Consider the following 18,585-nt stretch of genomic DNA (forward strand, 5'->3'; position numbering starts at 1 on the left):
AAAAACCTCCGCCACATCTGAACCTTTGTATGCAGAGGGGCGAGTGTGCAAAGCACCCGAGCGGAATGCCAACCGAGAGTGCAAAACCGGGGGAGGAAGACAAAAGCTTGCATTCAAATGACTCCTCGCCACCCTTTTCTGCCAACGGGCAAATCTTCATTTCCAGTGGGCTTCCACACATTCGCAGACTCTCGGCTGGTGTTTCTCTCCTCTCTAGCTAAGCGCAGGTGAAGCCCCAGGAAGCAACTCCTTTTTTCCTATCCTCCCAGAGTCTCCATGGACCATGAGTTCATCCATCAAAGAAGTTCCATGCAACGCCTTGTACTGAAATAGCAGAAACAGCAAGTCCTACAGATTCCCTTTCCCGGGAACCGGAGTTTCTGAAAGTCGACACAGAGATAGCAATATCAGAGATGGGGTTTAAACGAACAAAAAACAACTGCTGAAGCTTTGATCTTGCAGATTCTCCAATGGGAAGAGACAAAGGTTGCAGTTAAGACCCAGATACTGGTTTAGTTGAGGGCTTTGGAGATGTCAGCCAGGCACATAGAGGAACGTTTATGTCCATGTCTGCAGGAGAAGCTGTTAAATTGGCAGGCAAGCCAAAGAAGAAGGTAGCCAACCAACCAGCAAAACCTCACCTTTTCCCCAACATCATCCACAAAACTATTTAACTCATAGCCTTCCCTTGTGCTACAGTCTGCAGAACACACCACAAGGCAAGTGCTATTGCCACTTCAAGGGGCAACAGGTCATTTCCCAGCATTCTCCACCTTTAAAACCCCTGGGGGTTGGAAACAAGGGCTAAGTTGACATATCCTGCGAGAGAACCTCAGTGGTTACACCACGCTAGAGAACCAGCGTTTCGGACGAAGAGCACCAGGTGCAATTCCCTCTCTTTTCCTCTAGCAGGCGCCAAAGAATACAGAACACTTGCGGGGGGGAGAAGGGGAATACGTACTTAAAAATAAAGAAAAATCAGTAGTTGGTAGCGAGGTTTCCAAGAAGCCCATCCATTCTGCGCCTCCAGAGCTGATCCCCGGCACGGCTTTAATTCGCCCCGGGAAGCAGAAGGGACTTTTCACCCTCCCCTCCGCAAAAGAGAGAGAGAGAGAGAGAGAGATGCAGGATGGCGAAAGAGAGAGCGCTACGTGCAATTCAACGTCTAATCCAATTCCCACTTCTCCGACTCTATGGAGACTTCGCCGCTTTCCACGGGGAGCAAAAATAAGAATTTTTTAAAAAATGAGGTAGACGGCCCGCCTGGAGTAAAACAACTCACGACCCCCGATCTCTGCCTCCCACTCGCTCTTCCCTCCCGCAACCCCGACTAAAGGCACCCCTCTCCATCATCTCTCCCGGCACAACGCGGAGCGCAGTCGAAACGCACCCACGTCGGCTGCCAAGCGGTCGGGGGCGGCTAAATGCCCACGGAGAAAGCCAGCGGCTGGGAAAATCCACCTCGAACCCCCCCTCTCCCTCCCCTCCCACCACCCCGTACGATTTGGGCAGCCATAAATCCACACCGCGCAACGGAGAGTGACAGAGAGGGGCGGCGGGGGCTTTTCCACAGTTCTCCTTGCGAAGCGCCCCGATTTCTGATTTATTTTTTTGCATCGCGTGGAAAAAATGCCAGGAATGGGGCGGGAGGGGCTGCGTGCGTGCAAAAGACGGGGAGCTCAGCCACGGCTGCAACCCCAAAATGCAGCAAAGGAACCGAGGAAGCGGGCGAGGAGGGGGCCGCTTGGGAGGTGGGAGATGAAACAGACCCTCGTCCATGGGGTCTTTCCCTTCCCCAGCCCCAAAAAAGGGGATTAAGGAGAACCACCACCAGAAGGGATATTGATCGGGACCAGGAGACATCCCACCCACCACCCACCCACCCCGCGATACCATAAATACCGAAGCCAAGCAAAAAAAAAAAACTTCAAGTCCACTCATCCCTGGGAGAAAACGGGCTTTTTGGGGGGACTCATTCATAAAATCGATTGGAAACAAGGAAATGATTCGGGGGAGGGTTAAAGGAGGACTTTCACCCCCACCCCCGTTTATTTCCCAACCAAACTTCGTCCACTGAAAGAATGTGTAAAGAGGGGGTGTTGTTTTTTGGGGGTGGGGGATTGAGTGCCCGGCATTTTGCAGCCAGGCGAGGCGCCCCGTTCTCCCTATTTCTCTCTCTCTCGGCACCAGGATGGGGTTGTTGGAAGGCAAAGCACCGGAAAACGGGGGGGGGGGGTGTTAAATGTTGCTGTAAATGAGGCGGGGGGGGAAAGCGGCGGATGGGAAAAAAAACCCACCCTCCCTTCTGCCAGCAACAACTTGCTCTCCCCCTGTTTTCCATGGACATTTCCCTTTCTCCATTCGCGTGACAAGTGAGAGGGGGGGAAGCGATGGCGCGGGGAAAGGGCAGCGGGCCACCTTACCGAGAGGCGATTCCTACCGCGTGGCCCCCGCCCTGCCACCCCACCCCCCACCCCGGGAAAGTCTTCCCGCCGCTGCTCACCTGATCTTCAATCAGCAAGATTGGAAGCTCATCCTCTTCCCAGAGAGTTGAAGTTTGCCATCCCTTGGGGAGGGGGGGTTGGATCCGGAGGGGGGGGGAGGGGAGGCGGGGATCCAAGTCCTTTAATAGTAAAGCTCCTTTTGAAGTTGCGGCGCCTGCGTTCGTTTCCGGGGGGGGGAGCAGAGGAGCGAAAGGGAAAGGAGAACCCAGTCTCCCCAAGACGAATTCCTTGTGTGTCCAGTCACACTTGGCCAATAAAATTCTCTTCTATTCACCTTCCACCTCCCTCCGTGGGGTGGGGGGGGCAAGATGGAGAGGCAGGGGGGATCTCTCTTCTTCCCCCCTCCCTCCCTGCTCCCTCGGTTGCGGCGCTTGAACTATGGCACCGGCGTCTCCCCGTTTGGACAGCGCCGGCTGGGCGGCTGGGGGAAGAGCGCGGCCGGCGTGGGGAAGCCCGAGCGGCCGCCGACTCGCATCCTCGGGGGCGGAAAGCAGGCGAAGAAGCCCCCGCGCGCCGTAACCGCTTGCAGCAAGGCTGGCCCCGGCGCCGCTCCAGCTCCTGCAGGGTCGGCGCCCGGCTGCGCGGGAGGGCGAGAGCGGCGGCGGCGGCGGAGAGTTTGCGCGGAAGGAGCCCGAGTATGGGGGGGGGGGGATGGGGGGGGAGACGCGGGAACGACTCCCGGGCCTTTTAAGGTGGCTCCGCTTAGATCAAAGTTTGGATTGATTTCTTCTTCCCTTATCCAATTTGTACGGCCGCCCAAGTCCCCCCCCCCCCGGCTCTCCACCGAAAATGAAACAGACAATTAATATAAAAATCTCTAAAAGCAATTTAAAACCAAGAGTTTGTTTGCTTGTTTGTTTATTATCTATCTATCTATCTATCTATCTATCTATCTATCTATCTATCTATCTATCTATCTATCTATCTATCTACCTACCTACCTACCTATCTATCTATATCTATCACCTATCCATTCATACCTATCTATCCATCCATCCATCATCTATCCATCCATATCTATCTATCATCTATCTATCTATCTCTATCATCTATCCATCCATATCTATCCTATCTATCTATCTATCTATCCATCCATCCATCTATATCTATCATCTATCCATTCATATCTATCTATCTATCTATCTATCTATCTATCTATCTATCATCTATCCATCCATATCTATCTTTCTTTCTTTCTATCTATCTATCTATCTCTATCATCTATCCACCCATATCTATCTATCTATCTATCTATCATCTATCTATCTATCTATCTATCTATCATCTATCCATCCATATCTATCTATCTATCTATCTCTATCATCTATCCATCCATATCTATCTATCTATCCATCCATCCATCCATCCATCCATCCATCCATCCATCCATCTATCTTATCTTGCGACAGTTGGTGACAGAATCACTAAAGTTGTTAAGTAAATAACCCAGTTGTTAAATGAATCAGCTGAGCCAGAAAGAAGGAAACAGAGAACAGGAGAGCCCAGGGGCAGGGGCAGCTGATCGCGGGAACGACTTGAACAAGCAACAGCCCACCACTGATCCCATCTGCATAATTTGCATAATTTGATAAATTGAATTGTTTGTAACTTGGTTTGCTGCTTGGTGACTTAATTTGCTGTGTGAACACCCAGACAATTGATTAGTTGATGGTCCTAACAGTACCTTCCGCAACTCCAGAAAATGGGTATTTGGGAAATAATAAAATGCTTTGCATGAACACCATATGAGACAGAGATGCATAACCAAGCCCTCAATCTGCTTTGAAAATGGCCAGCAAATTATAACTTTTACTGTGTCGTAAAGGGAAGATTATTAAATACTAAGGATATAAATCCTGGTTAATTAATTCCAACCAAACCAAATCAGTCATAGGGTTTTCCCCTGGTCCTTCCTGTTTCTGTGGCCTATTTCTCAATTCTTATTGCCCAGCCTTCAACCCGCCACTTGTGTTGTGGGTGATTTAAAGAATTTTGCACACCCCAGCCAGACAGTGGCTTGCTCGATTTATTTTATTTATATTGTGATCACACTTGGCCGTTCACAGTAATTACAGGCAAAAGAAGAATGTAAAGAAAACCTCCTTGGTAGAAGGTGGCATTAAAAATTCCCTAAAGCAGTGATGGCAAACCTATGGCATGGGTGCCACAGGTGGAACGCAGAACCATATCTGCTGGCACGTGAGCTGTTTCCCTAGCTCAGCTCCAAAATGCATGTGTGTGTGAACCAGCTGATTTTTGGCTTGCACAGAGGCTATGGAGAGTGTTTTTGGCTTCCAGAGAGCCTCCAGGAGGCTGGGGGAAGGCATTTTTACCCTCCCCCAGCTCCAGGGAAGCCTTTGGAGCCTGGGGAGGGTCAAACACACCCATAATTCAATGCCTGGAGAGTGCAAAAACAGCTCCCCCACCAGAGACCCTCTGGAGGCTTGAAACGATCTGTTTCCCAACTTCTGGTGGGCCCAGTAGGCTTGTGTTTTGCCCTCTCCAGCCAAGGGGACTTGAGTCCCGAGGACTCCGACGACCCTGAGTGCCATATAAATCAAAATTGCGTGCAGAGCGCCCATGTTTCAGTAAAGTTTTTTTTGCTTCCGCGCATGTCGAAACATGGGCACACCTGAGGCTCCGTGCGCAATTTTGCTACCTCCATAGGCACAGCAGCAAAATTGCACTGGTCCCGCAAGAACTTATGAGCTATGGTGGTGAATGCAAATTAGCGTTCCGGCTCGTAGCCCACCGACGTATGACTGGTATATATACTGCTCCAACCGTATGTACCCTCTTATGGGTATGGGAGGTAACCCATGTAGGCCAGGACAAAGGCACAAAAGTTAGATTTAGATTAGATTTATTGGATTTATATGCCGCCCCTCTCCGCAAACTCGGGGCGGCTCACAATAAAGTAAAAACAATACATAATAACAAATCAAAAATACCCACCAATCCAATTACAATGTTAAGCTGAAAAATTCATAAAAAACAACCCCAGAATATTAAAAAAACAAGCACACAAAAGTTGTTGATGCCACAGTCATAAAATGTAAATCGGTTGCCGCGTGTCCAAATTTTGATCATGTGACCATGGAGAGGCTTGTAGCGCTTGTAATAGACAGGAGGTTGAACAACTATCCTTGTGGTGTGACCAGAACAACCTAGAACTGAACACACTCAAAACCTTAGAAATGGTGGTAGATTTTCACATCTCACAATACTAGACAACACAGCATCAACAGTAGAGGCCTTCACATTTCTAGGTTCTATCGTATCTCAAGACCTAAAATGGTCACCTAACATCCAAAACATCACCAAAAAAGCACAACCAAGAATGTTCTTTCTGCGCCAACTCAGGAAGCTCAAACTGCCCAAGGAGCTGCTGATCCAGTTCTACAGAGGAATCATTGAGTCTGTCATCTGCACCTCTATCACTGTCTGGTTTGATGCTGGACCGACACAGACTTCAGAGGAGAATCAGAACTGCAGAAAAAAACAATGGCTGCCAACCTGCCTTCCATTGAGGACCTGTAGACTGCACCAGTCAAAAAGAGGGCTGGGAAAATATTTACTGACCCCTCGCATCCTGGACATAAACTGCTTCAAGTCCCACCCTCAAAACGTTGCTACAGGGCACTGCACATCAAGACAACTAGACACAAGAACAGTTTTTTCCCAAACGCCATCACTCTGCTAAACAAATAATTCCCTCATCATTGTCAAACTATTTACTAAGTCTGTACTTCTATTTCTACTAGTTTTTCTCATCATTCCTATCATCCTTTTCCTCCCACTTAGGACTGTATGACTGTAACTTGTTGTTTGTATCCTTAAGATCTTTATTAATATTGATTGTTTCTTCATTGCTTATTTGACCCCTATGACAATCATTAAGGTTTGTACATGACTCGTGACAAATGTCTCTTCTTCTTTTATCTACACTGAGAGCATCTGCGAGAGCAATCATGGGCTTTCCCAAATATGCCCATGTTACATCAACACTCCGCAGTCTGCATTGGTTGCTGATCAGTTTCTGATCACAATTCAAAGTGTTGGTTATGACCTATAAAGCCCTTCATGGCACCGGACCAGATTATCTCAGGGACCACCTTCTGCTGCAAGAATCCCAGCGACCGGTTAGGTCCCACAGAGTGGATCTTCTCCAGGTCCCGCCAACTAAAGAATGTCGCTTGGCGGGACCCAGGGGAAGAGCCTTCTCTGTGGCGATCCCGGCCCTCTGGAACCAACTCGCCCCAAAGATTAGAATTGCCCCCACCCTCCTTGCCTTTCGTAAGCTGCTTAAAACCCAGCTCTGCCATCAACATGGGGGAATTGAGACCCTCTTTCCCCCTAGGCCTTTACAATTCTATGCATGGTATGTATGTATGTTTGGTTTTTTATATTATTGGGTTTTTAATTGTTTCTAACATCAGACTACTATTGTACACTGCTTTATTGTTGCTGTTAGCCGCCCCGAGTCTCCGGAGAGGGGCAGCATACAAATCTAATAAATAAATAAAATAATAAATAAGACAAATTCCTTGTGTGTCCAATCACACTTGGCCAATAAAGAATTATATCCTATTCTAATTGTGAGAAAAATGGTCATAATCCATTTTTTCATATTGTTGTGACTTCGAGTGGTCACAAGGTTGAGGGCTACCTGTTGTTTTGCTGTGTGAACGCCGCCTTGTACCTTTCTGAACCAATGTCCCCACTTAGCCAGAATGTCCTTTTTTTCCCAGTCTGTTGCTTTCGTAATCTGTTGGAATTACAAGTGTCAGTCTGGCTAAGTTAGATTTCCACCACGTCCCCAAGAAAGGCTGAGCAAATTCAAGACAAGAGAGGCCAGGATTAAACCCGGAGCTTTTGAGAAGAAGGAACAACAGATTAACATCGTGATTGCAGTATAATTACTTTTGTAAAAGCAGACTGTACGTCCCGGCCATTTCGCTTTGCTTCTCTATTACAAGTGACCAATATTTCCTTCTTACATCTTTTAAAGGTCATCGTTGCTCTTTGTATCTGGGTCCTTCAGGCATTTTATTAATCCTGGGAAAGTCGGTGTGAAAATGGGGTTGCGCGCAACTAATGCTTGACTTACGGCCACAATTTCCATTGTGAAGCAAAGTCCTGCTTAAAGCGTTGCACCGAACGTTACAATTATTTATGTGCCTTGGTTGTTAAAGCGCATCACTGCATTGTTAAGGGAAACATGTGTTCGTTAAGCAAATCCATTTCCCCCGTTGACATTATTATTATTATTATTATTATTATTATTATTATTATTATTATTATTATTATTTGTTGTGGTTAGCTCTGGCCCAGCTCCTGCCCCAAGGACTGTGGATGTGGGGGAGACATCCACATGCTGCAGGCCTGTTTCGCCCCCGGTGGAATCTGCTGATGAAGGCTCCTCTGACCAAGAAGACATGAGTGACAGGGAGGAGGAGAGTGTGGCAGACAGCTCAGAAGGAGATCAATTCTCTAGCTCCTCCTTGGATTCAGAACAAGAGTTAATGATACAGCCACGCATGCGGAGAGCGATGCATAGGCAGCAACAACTGAGAGATTATTATAAAAGAAAACGAGGCCACCTGTGGTTGGGTGGGGCTGTGGTCATTAGTGAGGCTGCTATAAAGAGCAGCCTGTGGGTTTGGCCATTGTGGAGGTTTATCTGATCCTTGTGTTTCGTGACTGCTTTACTGACTTTGACCTTTTGTGTGCTGATTTTCCCCCGCTTTGAAACTAAACCAGAGCAAAGTGTGTTTCACTTTGTTAAAGAAGAAGGACTGTGAATTGCCTCACAGCTGCAAGCTAAGTATCTCAGAACTGATAAGGGACTTGTACCAATTACCAGTTTGTTTGGAGACTAGTGCTCTTTGCTATACAAAAGAGGGCTTGGTTTAAGTGAATTTTCATTATAAAGAACATTGTTTTGAATTTTCAAACGTGTGTGTCTCTGAAATTTGTACCTGTGAATTTTTGGGAGGAGTCTGCCAGAGAGCCCGACAGAACAATTATTATTATTATTATTATTATTATTATTATTATTATTATTATTAATTAGATTTGTATGCCGCCCCTCTCCGCAGACTCGGGGCGGCTCGCAGCAGTGATAAAACAATATAAAGTAACAAATCTAATATTAAAAGTCTATAATAACAAATCGAACATTAAAAGCCTAAAAACCCCATTATTTAAAAAGCATACAGACAAACATACCAAACATAAAACTACATAGGGAAGGGGAGATGTCTCAGTTCCTCCATGCCTGACGGCAGAGGTGGGCTAGGTGGGTGGGGGCAATGCTAATCTCTGGGGGGAGCTGGTTCCAGATGGTCGGGGCCACCACAGAGAAGGCTCTTCCCCTGGGTCCTGCTAGCCGACATTTTTTAGTCGACGGGACCCCGTAGGCCTCTACAATTTATGCATGGTATGTTTGTATGTATGTTTGGTTTTATCACTAAGGTTTTTTTTAGTTGTTTTAGTATTGGATTGTTACATGCTGTTTTTATCACTGTTGTTAGCCGCCCCGAGTCCACGGAGAGGGGCGGCATACAAATCCAATAAATAAATAAATAAATAAATAAATAAAATAATAAATAAATAGATGTAAAGCACTATGAAGGGGTATATATAAGTCTAAATGCTATTGCTATTGCTCTACCACAGCTGCGTGCATCTTCCATTTCTTGAATCAAGGCCAACAACTCTTAATTTATGGATGCTCCTCTCACATAATTCAATAATCCCTCTATGTTTTTTTATAAACCACTTCATGATAAATGTTTGTTTTGTTGAGATCCCATCTGTATCCATTTCTGGAGACAAATGCATAATCAATAATATTAATAGAATTAGTTAATGGTGATAAACCGATGGGGATCTTACTAAAAGGTTTCAGTAGACTGAATTTGGTCTTTTCCAGTAGCGGCAGAGAGCGAAACCAGCTACTCTCAAGATTAACCAGTCTCACAGAGCTTTAATTAGTAAAATTAAAGTAAAACTTAATTAGAAGATTAAATTTAAATATATATATATATCCAGTAAGGGCTCAAATTCCAAATGAGAAATCTCTGCCCAGGGAAAGAGGGTGAAGATTCTCGTCTCCTTATTGATATCAAGAGAGACGACATCTGTTACTTTGGTGTAACAGAACTTTTTAACTAACTGGGCAGCAGCTCTCCCTTTAAGAAAAAAGCAGGTGTCCCGCTGGCCATGAAGTACTCCCTTCGAGGCTTACCATATTATGGGAACCCAGCATTTGTTTTATAATGTAGGTATGACCAGATCTAACAGAAACATAGAAGATTGATGGCAGAAAAAGACCTCCTGGTCCATCTAGTCTGCCCTTATACTATTTCCTGTATTTTATCTTAGGATGGATCTATGTTTATCCCAGGCATGTTTACATTCAGTGACTGTGGATTTATCTACCACGTCTGCTGGAAGTTTGTTCCAAGGATCTACGACTCTTTCAGTCAAATAATATTTTCTCACGTTGCTTCTGATCTTTCCCCCAGCTAACCTCAGATTGTGCCCCCTTGTTCTTGTGTTCACCTTCCTAAACACTTCCTTCCTGAACCTTATTTAAGCCCTTAAAATATTTAAATGTTTCGATCATGTCCCCCTTTTCCCTTCTGTCCTCCAGACTAGACAGATGGAGTTCATTAAGTCTTTCCTGATACGTTTTATGCTCAAGACCTTCCACCATTTTTGTAGCCCGTCTTTGGACCCGTTCAATTGTATCCATATCTTTTTGTAGGTGAGGTCTCCAGAACTGGACACAGTGTTATTCCAAATGTGGTCTCACCAGCGCTCTATTCAGCGGGATCACAATCTCCCTCTTCCTGCTTGTGATACCTATAGCTATGCAGCCAAGCAGGCTTTGGATGTCAAGTATCTTTTGGACTGGGAGGCATCACACACGTAAACTACTGTAACGCTCTCTACATGGGGCTACCTTTGAAAAGTGTTCGGAAACTACAGATCGTGCAGAATGCAGCTGCGAGAGCTATCATGGGCTTTCCTAAATATGCCCATGTTACTCCAACACTCCGCAATCTGCACTGGTTGCCGATCGGTTTCCAGTCACAATTCAAAGTGTTGGTTACGACCTATAAAGCCCTTCATGGCACCGGACCAGAATATCTCCGGGACCGCCTTCTGCCACACGAATCCCAGCGGCCAGTTAGGTCCCACAGAGTGGGTCTTCTCCGGGTCCCGTCAACGAAACAATGCCACTTGGCGGGGCCCAGGAGAAGAGCCTTCTCTGTGGCGGCCCCGGCCCTCTGGAACCAACTCCCCCCAGAGATTAGAACTGCCCCTACCCTCCTTGCCTTTCGTAAGCTACTCAAAACCCACCTCTGCCGCCAGGCATGGGGGAATTAAGACTTCTTCCCCCCCCTAGGCTGATACAACTGTATGTATGGTATGTTTGTACGTATGTTGGTTTTATACATTTAGGGGTTTTAAGTTAGTTTTTAGTATTGGTTTTTTTACTGTATATTGTTCATGTATATTGTTCATGACTGTTGTTCGCCGCCCCGAGTTTTCGGAGAGGGGCGGCATATAAATCCAATAAATTGAATTGAATTGAATTGATGTTGCCCAGAGATGCTCAGGAGAGTTGTTGCTTCCCAAAAATTATGCCTATTGGTGATGCCTAATGTGATGCCTACTACTATTATGCCTACTGTGATATCATAGAATGTTCCTGAGACGTTTAAGTGGGGAAAGAGAATCCTCTGAGAATGGAGAGGGGTGGTCTAAAGATCAAACATGCACCACCGAGGCAGCTGATGGAAGGGGAATAAAACATCTCTTTGAGTGAGGAAGGAAAATAAACTATCTTCTGCAGCTGGTGGGATGAAGCTGGCTCAGGAATTCTGGGCGCTGAAGTCCACTGATGGGCAAGGGGTCATAGTTTGCCACCCCTGCAGCACACAGACTAACTCCAGTGGTTCAATTGACAGGGCACATCAAGTCAGAAGCCGACCCATCAGGCTTCACCTTAGCCAGGGGTTCCGTGCATTGGATAGACACAGAAACCACAATGCGCTTATGTAAGAATACTTCTGCTTTGCTTTGATGAAACCAGGGGAGACACTTATCCCTATCAGTTCAAAAAAAGGTTTTGATCCAATTAAAATGAGTGTCCAGCCCAGACTACTCTTTCTGTTTAATCCAGGTAATTTTTTAAAAAAGAATTGACTAAAATAGTATCAGATTACATTTGATTAGGCAAAAAAATCAAGAATTAAATACTGTGTTCAGTTCTGGAGACCTCACCTACAAAAAGATATTGACAAAATTGAATGGGTCCAAAGACGGGCTACAAGAATGGTGGAAGGTCTTAAGCATAAAACGTATCAGGAAAGACTTCATGAACTCAATCTGCATAGTCTGGAGGACAGAAGGAAAAGGGGGGACATGATTGAAACATTTCAATATGTTAAAGGGTTAAATAAGGTTCAGAAGGGAAGTATTTTTAATAGGGAAGTGAACCCAAGAACAAGGGGACACAATCTGAGGTTAGTTGGGGGAAAGATCAAAAGCAACATGAGAAAATATTATTTGACTGAAAGAGTAGTAGATCCTTGGAACAAACTTCCAGCAGACGTGGTTGGTAAATCCACAGTAACTGAATTTAAACATGCCTGGGATAAACATAGATCCATTGTAAGATAAAATACAGGAAATAGTATAAGGGCAGACTAGATGGACCATGAGGTGTTTTTCTGCTGCCAGTCTTCTATGTTTCTAAATTAAAATCACTACAAGATATAAAAGAAGGGGGAGGTTTAGGATTGCCAACTTGGAAATTATATTATTATGCGACTTCATTAACTTGGATTAGAGATTGGACTACATTAGAAAATAGACGAATACTAGCTTTAGAAGGACATGATCTATGATTAGGTTGGCACGCCTACCTATGGTATGGAAGAGATAAGATACACAAGTACAGTGGCACCTCTACTTAAGAACTTAATTCGTTCCGTGACCAAGTTCTTAAGTAGAAACGTTTGTAAGTAGGAGCAATTTTTCCCATAGGAACCAATGTAAAAGCAAATAATATGTGCAAACCCATTAGGAAAGAAATAAAAGCTCAGAATTTGGGTGGAAGGAGGAAGAAGAAGAACAGGAGGAGGACAGTCGCTGCAGGAAGAAGGGGAGGGGAGAGGAATCAAAAAAATCCAAAACTTTAAGGCTTAGAAAAAAAGAGGGACTCTGAAACAGCGAGGAGGAGCACACGCCCCCCATACACCCGGCGCAAGGCTGCCTCCCATACACTGCGCCAGAGAGAGAAACCCAGGGGGAATGGCAGGAAACTGGCCGGGCCTTCGTGCCGCTCTCAAATTTCTTGGGAAATTTTTCCGGGCTCCAGTTCTTAAGTAGAAAATGGTTCTTGAGAAGAGGCAAAAAAAATCTTGAACACCTGGTTCTCATCTAGAAAAGTTCTTAAGTAGAGGCCTTCTTAGGTAGAGGTGCCACTGTATTTCAAAAAACATATATTAAGAAAAATTCAAAAGAAAAAAAGGAGCTTATTTATGCACGGTGAGCAGATCCAATTGGAGATAAATGGAGCCCCCAAGTTTAGAGTCAGTATAACAAAAGCCAAAGACAAAAGATAAATACATCTGCAGTCCATCCCTCTCCATTCTTCTTGTGAGTGTCCTCACTGTAGCAGTTTGGAAGAGGAGGGTGGACTAACCAGGTACTGCTGCCCTCTAGTGGACCACATGAGAACTGGGTTTGTTTTTTTTAGCATTCCCCCAGATTTTTTTTTTTTTATTTATTTATTTATTTATTTATTTATTTATTTATTTATTTATTTATTTATTTATTTATTTATTTATTTATTTATTTATTTATTTTGCACAACGCACAATGAGGGTTTTAGTGGGTATATATCAATATACACATAGTAAAATACATGATGAAGGTTATAGAGGAGATACTCATAATAAAATATATCTACGAAATAATAGAAAAGAAGATATAGGAACAGAGAACATATCAATGAAAGAATAGAAGAAGAGATATAGGAATAGAGGAAAGGTATAGGAGATATAGGAGAGCAATAGGACAGGGGACAAAAAGGCACTCTAGTGCACTTGTACTCGCCCCTTACTGACCTCTTAGGAATCTGGAGAGGTCAACCGTAGATAATCTAAGGGTAAAGTGTTGGGGGTTTGGGGATGACACTATGGAGTCCGGTAATGAGTTCCACGCTTCGACAACTCGGTTACTGAAGTCATATTTTTTACAGTCAAGTTTGGAGCGGCTAATATTAAGTTTAAATCTGTTGTGTGCTCTTGTGTTGTTGTGGTTGAAGCTGAAGTAGTCGCCGACAGGCAAGACGTTGCAGCATATGATCTTGTGGGCAATACTTAGATCTTGTTTAAGGCGTCTTAGTTCTAAGCTTTCTAGGCCCAGGATCTAGTCTCATAGGGTATTCTATTTCGAGTGGAGGAGTGAAGGGCTCTTCTGGTGAAGTATCTTTGGACATTTTCAAGGGTGTTAATGTCTGAGATGCGATATGGGTTCCAAACAGATGAGCTGTATCCGAGGATGGGTCTGGCAAAAGTTTTGTAAGCTCTGGTGAGTAGTGTGATATTGCCAGATGTTCAGGACATCATTTCCCAACTTCCCAGGGGTGGCTAGGAAGGTTGAAACCCCAACCCATCTGGAATAGCTTCCATAAGATCCCTGGGCTTAGAAAGCTCCTTTCATTTTAAGATGAACCCTTCTTCTTTTTTGTTACTGATGACTGGGAGTGAGTGATCCTCATTAGTTGAGCTGCCATCCCTGCTTAAGTGGATTCTACCAATAATGGCAAATTAGTGTCTATGTGATAATAAGGAGGAAGAAAGGAGCTGTAATTAAAAGCAATTAGCAGAGAAAGACGAGCACACAATAATGCAGCTATATTCTCATAAATGCAATTAATAAGTGTCCAATATGGGCACTATCCAGGGATTAATATACTGTGCGAATGCTGCTGCAGTAGGGACAAAACATCCCATAATAATTCCACGGGTAAGCGGCAACCGAGTCCTAAGATGTGAACATGACTTTGCAACTGATGTGACGTTACGTTGGGTGGTTTTCGTCTCACTGACACAGCCTTTTAATTTCCAGGCTGAATCCAAAAGCAATTTGATTAGCCAAAAGGGCATGATTGACTTGTGGTGGGAAACACGGCCCTCCTTTTTCCTTAAGACAGATGACATCAATGGGGAGGAAATAACCGCAAAAGCTAGAATGCTGTGGCAATCAATAGGACCATATATCACCGGGAACAACAAACAGCAAATAATCAGAACAATGGAGAAGAGAGATTAATAAAAGCAAATCCTTGCGAAAGGAGAAGGGGGAGATTTCTGGATGCCACGTGTTCGCTCCAGTTACATCATCACCACCATCAGTATTGGGTTGCTAGCCAGTACGGGCAGCCAATTTTTTACTGCCACACTGTGGGTGTGGCTTATTTTGTGGGTGTGGCTTAATGGTCATGTGACTGGGTAGGAGTGGCTTGCCGGCCATATGATCAGGTGGGAGTGGCTTGAACGGTCATCATCGCTCAAGTGAACTGTTAAGTCCTCGATTTACAACCTTAGCAGTGTCGCTCGCTGGGGTGACAGTTTGCTTCGTGTTTCCCGCGCTCTCTTTCCTGGGTCGCCCCCCCTACCCCCACCTCAGGCTGGGTAGCTAGGCGAACAGGGGCTGCCAGAGATTAGAACTGCCCCCACCCTCCTTGCCTTTTGTAACCTCCTTAAAACCCACCTCTGTCGTCAGGCATGGGGGAACTGAGATAACTTCCCCAGGCCTATATTGTTTATGTATGGCATGTTGTGTGCATGTTTTTTTTTTAATTATGGGTTTTTAGTTTTAATTATTAGATTTGTATTGTATATTGTTTTTTCTATTACTGCTGTGAGCCGCCCTGAGTCTACGGAGAGGGGCGGCATACAAATTTTAATTAATTAATTAATTAATTTTATTTATTTAATGAATTTATTTATTTATTTTATTTTATTTTATTTTATTTTAATTAAATTAATTAAAATAAAATAAAATAAAATAAAATAAATAAATAAAATAAAATAAAAAATAAAAATGATAATAAAATAAAATAAATAAAATAAAATAAATAAAATATAATAAAATATAATAAATAAAATATAATAAAATATAATATAATAAAATAAAACAAAATAAAATAAAATAAATGCTGTCACCCACGCCTTCTGCTTGCACCTCATATGAGGAGGGAAGCTCATCCAAGGCCAGGAAGGAGGAAAGAGGAAAAAAGCAAGGAGCCCAGATGCAGCAGCAGCAGGGGAAAAATGGAGAGCCGAGACGAGACCAGTAATCCAGGAAGTGTCAGCCGCCAATCAGCTGGACCTGTGCACATATCTTCATTTCCGCCGGTGGAACTGCGTTCCACCCCATCCTGCCTGCTGCCCACCCCTGGGTACAGGCCACACTGCATACCAGTAGCAAAAATTGAGCTTCTGTGCATGACCAGGAAGAAAAATCCTGTGATTGCATGCATGAGATTCCGGCAAGTTTTTACTTCTACACATGCATGGAAGGAAAAAAAACCACTGAAACCTCTCTTGTGTGCATGTCCTCTGGCATATGAATCCCAAGGGTTTGGGACAAAGGCAGGTCACCTTTTTCAGCTCAGGATGATGTTTGAAATTTTGAGAGAACCCCTTGGACACATTCACAAAACAACTCAGGTCAGGTGTGGTAGGGAGGCTTGTAGAATCAAAGCAGGTGTGTTCTGGTGCTGAATTAAATTTTCTACCTCTTTCTTTCTGCCTTCCCATAACGTGGCAGAATACAATATTTTCTTTACAGGAATTATCTCTGCCTATTGAGCTTGAAGGAATGGATGGAGAAACAATTTTGTCTTCTTCTTTTTATTTTTTAACCAAAACATATTGCAAAAAGTGATAGCTGGTTGCTTCACAAGGGCAATAGGAGGAAATTTGTTTAAAACCAAATATTAAACACTGGGGAAAACAACGTGGGCAGGTCCATCCGTAACTGCAGCGCTTTGAAGGATTTGCTATGTGTTTAAAGTCTTGTGTAAAGTTAAACCTTCCCTGATCCTTATCTGAGAGGCTTCCTGGCCTCATATAACAGTCTAAATTAAATTTTATATGGATTGTAGAAGCTAACACCATTAAATAAGATTTGAAAATATCCCAGCCAGGAGTACTTCTTAAAGAATAAGGCAGCAGTGTGTTCCTTTTCCTGGAGGGCATGTTTCTTGAGAAGATTTGACAAATTGCATTAAGTTGCCCTTTTTTGGAAGGATTAGGACATGCTAAATTTGGGTGTTTTTTTGCTGGGAGTCAAAACTGACTTGAAGGCACAAATTTCCTAGATGTTTAGCACACGCCCCCTGGTGGTTGCTGCCAGAATATTCTGGCCCCCTACAAAACAGTTCCTTTATAAAAGTATTTAAGTTGGGCTACAGGGACTGTGTCCTTTCTTATTACACATAAAGAAATTTAAAAATTCCATTAGAGCATTATAGAGCAATTAACACAAATTTTGATTTTCCTCTGGCTCAGATTTAAGTCTGGCTGAACACACCGGTTGTAATTGGGATGGCGGTTACATTTGGGAATTATTTTAAGAAAATAGAGTGATCCCAAGAAAAGGTTAGTCACATTCTCATGGGAAGTAGAGGCGGCATATAATAGAAACATAGAAGTCTGACGGCAAAATAAGACCTCCTGGTCCATCTAGTCTGCCCTTATACTATTTTCTGTATTTTATCTTAGGATGGATATATGTTTATCCCAGGCATGTTTCAATTCAGTGACTGTGGATTTATCTACCACGTCTGCTGGAAGTTTGTTCCAAGGATCTACTACTCTTTCAGTAAAATAATATTTTCTCATGTTGCTTTTGATCTTTCCCCCAACTAACTTCATATTGTGTCCCCGTGTTCACTTTCCTATTAAAAACACTTCCCTCCTGGACCTTATTTAACCCTTTGATATATTTAAATGTTTCGATCATGTCCCCCCTTTTCCTTCTGTCCTCCAGACTATACAGATGGAGTCCATGAAGTCTTTCCTGATACGTTTGATACTTAAGACCTTCCACCATTCTTGTAGCCCGTCTTTGGACCCGTTCAATTTTGTCAATATCTTTTTGTAGGTGAGATCTCCAGAACTGAACACAGTATTCCAAATGGGGTCTCACCAGCGCTCTATATAAGGGGATCACAATCTCCCTCTTCCTGCTTGTTATACCTCTAGCTTTGCAGCCAAGCATCCTACTTGCTTTTCCTACCGCCCGACCACACTGCTCACCCATTTTGAGACTGTCAGCAATCACTACCCCTAAATCCTTCTCTTCGGAAGTTTTTGCTAACATGCTTGGGCGAACTGAACCTGCACAATTCGGGTCCGTACCGAATTTTGTGGTGTTCGGCATGCCGAACCCAAACTTTTTTAAAAAAATTTGTGCTCCGGTTCGGCGTTTGTGCCGAGCACCACGAAGCACCACCACCCGGCTGTCATCTGCAAAGAAGAGGAGGAGGAGCTGGGCGCCGGTGGCGGCGGAGGAAGGCGAACACCGGGGAGCTGTCAGCCGATTGGGAGGCACAAAAGGAGCTGGGGAATCCCACGAAGGGATTCCGGGGGCGGAGCTTTGACGTCACGTATACCGGCAGGTTGCTAAGCACGCCAAGGTGATCACTTCCTGGATTCCGGGGGCGGCACTAGAATAATGGAGGGAGGATGGAATTAGTATTTTGCATATATCTGACTAGGACAAAGGAGTGACAGCCTTTCTCTCTTCTCCAGCTGGCTCCAACCTGCCACTGCAGGTCCACAGAGGTTGTGAGTAAACCTCTCCTGCCGGCTGATCGTAGTCAGGTTTGTCATTCCCCAGCCCTGGTTACTGTAGCAACCAATATGTACATATCCTTCCATCACTAACAGGATGAGCTGAATGAAATCATATCTGCGTTTCATAAAGAGCTCTGGGATTATGCAAAGGGGGGGAAAGTTTCTTTTCACACCAGGAATTAATT

General features: G+C 44.2%; 1 protein-coding gene across 1 annotated transcript in view; it reads right to left on the minus strand.

Moving 5' to 3' along the window:
- Window positions 1-2,555, minus strand: part of ADGRB2 (adhesion G protein-coupled receptor B2) — a 251,233-nt gene extending 248,678 nt beyond the window's left edge. The window contains exon 1 of the mRNA XM_070764684.1: window positions 2,504-2,555. The gene's annotated coding sequence lies outside the window, so the exon portion shown is untranslated. The remainder of the gene's footprint in view (window positions 1-2,503) is intronic.
- Between the last annotated feature and the right edge of the window lie 16,030 nt (window positions 2,556-18,585).

The sequence above is a fragment of the Erythrolamprus reginae genome, chromosome 11 (assembly GCF_031021105.1).
Source record: "Erythrolamprus reginae isolate rEryReg1 chromosome 11, rEryReg1.hap1, whole genome shotgun sequence".
Lineage (NCBI taxonomy): Eukaryota > Metazoa > Chordata > Lepidosauria > Squamata > Dipsadidae > Erythrolamprus > Erythrolamprus reginae.